Raw genomic sequence first — 3,537 nt, 5'->3', positions numbered from 1 at the left:
GAGGCGGCAGGGATGCGGATCAGTACCTCCAAGTCCGAGGCCATGGTTTTCTGCCGGAAATTGGTGGATTGCCACCTCTGGGTGGGGGGGAGTTGTTTCCTCGAGCGAGGGAGTTTAAGTATCTCGGGATCTTGTTCACGAGTGATGGGAAAATGGAGCGTGAGATGAACAGGCAGCTCGGTGCGGCGTCCGCAGTAATGCGGGCGCTGTACCGGACCGTTGTGGTGAAGAGAGAGTTGAGCTGCAAGGCGAAGCTCTCGATTTACCAGTCCATTTACGTCCCAACCCTCCCCTATGGTCACGAACTTTGGGTTGTGACCAAAAGAACAAGGTTGTGGATACAAGCGGCCAAAATGAGCTTCCTCCACAGGGTGGCTGGGCTCAGCCTTAGAGATAGGTTTTTTAAATCTATCTCGATAACTTCCCCTGCCGTGTCCGACGACAAAGCAGTTTGGGGTAGGAAGTAAAGGCAATGCACTGGCCATCGCATGTCGTCAATGCTCTCCGTTCACCTTGTTGTAGGTTAGTGTCATCTTGTTCACCCTTTGGGTGTTAGGTTTCTGACGTTTGTGGTTTTAGGAATGAAGATTAATTTGTTTTTTTCTTTCTTGATTTCTTGATTAGAAATGGGGTTGCATTCTCTTCTGCGTAGGTGAAGATGATGGAGGAGAGTAGGTGGGGTGGTTTTTCTTGGGTGCGTGGGTTGATTTCAGGGAACTGGTTATGGTGGATCCTGTCAGGGTGGTGTTTGGAGGTGTGATAGGGTGTGGAAGAGGTGGGGGAGAGGGAGGGGGGGTTTTAGAGGTTAGGAAAGGAGGTGGGGAGGGGTTGTTATGGGAAAGTAGATAAGGGTGGGTGTTAAATATTTTATTTTTATTTTATTTTTTGCTTAAGGATTTGTTAAGGTGAGGGGTTTGGATCAGGTTGAGGTTTATTGTTGTGAGGATGGTTTTAATTGTTGAGTTTGAATGTAAAAGGTAGGTATTGGGGGTCATTTATAGTGGTTTTTTAAGTGGTTCAAGGATGGTCAATTTGTTTTGTAGAAGTATATTTGGAGGTGTTTTTAGAGGTAGGGTTTCTTGTTTGTCTCTCGGAGTTTCTTTAGTGTGACGATTCGTGCTCGGTGACAGTGCGGGTGGACCCAAACGAAAAGGGAGACGGGGAGAAGGGTTAAAGGAAAACGGATTTATTTAAGGAAGGTGGTGGAGTGAAGTCTTTGTTGTTGTGATCCGAGGAAGGGGGGTCCCGAGAGTGATGCACAAAGAGCCGGTGCCTGAGAGTGTCTNTGGCTCATTTTTCACCTCAATATGAAGTCCTGCACCTAAATATAAACAGCACAACCACAACGAGAAGGAGAGAGAACTCAGCAATGTCTATGGTACAGTATGACAGTTATAATGCCATCAATCATAAAAATGAAAGTTACATTCCTTTAAATATTTATTTAACAAAAAATGAAAAACCCTGGAATCAACATGTACAACATTTTTTTCCAGGAGCCCACATGTGCTGCCAATACTAGAAAAAAAAAAAGAGTCTCCACATACTAGAGATATTTTACTTTTTACATGTTCAATTTGTTTCCATACTTGTCTCCTTACTGCTCTGTATAAACACAGCTTGCAGTTCAGCCAAAAAGTCAATGAATTTTTGTCACATAGCTGTTGGTTGTAACTAAGTCAGTAATTATGTCTTACTTGTGCTGAGGAGCCCAGAATTTTTTTTTTTTTACAGAATCTAGTCAGAGCAAATGGTTTATTGTTTGGCAGTTTTTTTAAACAAGACATGGAGAAAGAAGTGATTTTGATAAAATGTCATGTAAACTGTTATGCTTAGATCTGGTTAATTGTCTTGATGAAACTAAAGAAAACTGAAAAATCTGGCATTTTTTCTGCTTCTTGCTCTGATAAATATTAATTTTAGTGATTTTTTTTTTTTAAAGATAATATGCCTTTCAAACCCACTAACATGGCGACATGGAATAAATTAAGAACTCAGACTGGAACAGAATGTTGAAAGTTTGAGTAACACCTCTGTTGTGTGTCTCATCCTCAGTTTTCAGCTCTGTACATCGTCTCGTTTGTCGTCATCACTGTGGGCTTCGTCATGTTCAACGCTGTCCCGACCTACTCGGCTTTACCTGAAGAACCTGTTGAAGTTTCCGCTGACCACCCGGCTGAGAGCTCCTCGGACCACCTGCTGGCTGCAGACAGAGACCTTCAGCGAACTGAAACACTCACAGCCATCGCTGCTCTATGACCGAGGAGCGACTGCAGTACATGTTTATTATTTCCATTGTGGTTTACTGGACGAAGCACATTCAGAAGGAGATCCTGTTACTTTGTTACAGAAGTTCATGTTTCCTTCCTCTAAACCAGAGTTCTCTGTTCATGATATTTTGCGTTTTCAATATGAAGAAATATGCATTTGAGACACGTTTTTCATTCCTGTTGATGTTACATCATTTTCTAAAAGAGATTTCTTTATTAGAGTGATCAGATATCACCATTACTGCACTTATACTTGATGACAACTTGTTATATACCAGTAAGACTGTTATTTATTGTTCCAAAACTGATCCATGACTGCTCATTCCTTTGGTTTATTAATATATGTAATGTATTACAAAATACATCGACTGTGCTGTTTTGCTATCTACTGATGCTGTTTTTTTGTTTGTTTGTTTGTTTTAATCTGAACAGATAAATCAAAGTTGTACTTAATTTTTGTTGTCTCTGAGGCTGTTACAAAGTTTGCCATCATGTCAGTTGGTAATCCACCAAATGTACCTTAAATGTCATGGCTTTACTTGCCTTGGATTGCCAAAAGTAAAGCATGTTAAGGAAGAGTTTTACTTTTTTTACTATTAAATTCATTTTTATATTCTCGAGTCTGCGTCATGTCTCAGCTACTTCACTCTTTGAATTTGGTATTTTACATATGTGCAAACCGTGAATCAGTCTCTGTCAGTGCTGCTTTAGACAAATGATAATCTGTGTTTATTCTACCTGTTAAAAGAGCGAAACTAATTTAAACAGGATGTGTTCATGACATCTGATGGGGCGAAAATAATACACAGATATGATTTTAGATGTGATACAGCAATCTTTTATTAGCGGCGGCAACCCCAAAAGTCGCTGGTGGACACCGGCGGTGAGGGAAGCCGTCAGTCTGAAGAAGGAGACCTTTTGGGCCTAGTTGGCTCGGGGGTCTCCTGAAGCAGCAGGCAGGTACCGGCTGGCCAAAAGGGCTGCAGCTGCGGCGGTTGTGGAAGCTAAAACTCGGGTGTGAGAGGAGTTCGGGGAGGCTATGGAGAAGGACTTTCGGTCGGCCCCGAGGAAGTTCTGGCAAACCGGCCGACGCCTCAGAAAGGGGAGGCAGGGATTTGCCCAGGCTGTGTACAGTCGGGGAGGGGAACTGCTGACCCAGACTGGGGATCTCGTCGAGCGGTGGAAGGAGCACTTCGAGGAACTTCTGAACCCGGTAAACACGTCCTCTGCTGAAGGGGCAGAGCCTGAAGACTCGGGGGCTTCTGCG

Source organism: Stegastes partitus, unplaced genomic scaffold (assembly GCF_000690725.1).
Source record: "Stegastes partitus isolate 25-593 unplaced genomic scaffold, Stegastes_partitus-1.0.2 Scaffold912, whole genome shotgun sequence".
In the NCBI taxonomy this organism is placed as follows: domain Eukaryota; kingdom Metazoa; phylum Chordata; class Actinopteri; family Pomacentridae; genus Stegastes; species Stegastes partitus.
Note: the sequence above shows the minus strand (reverse complement) of the source record.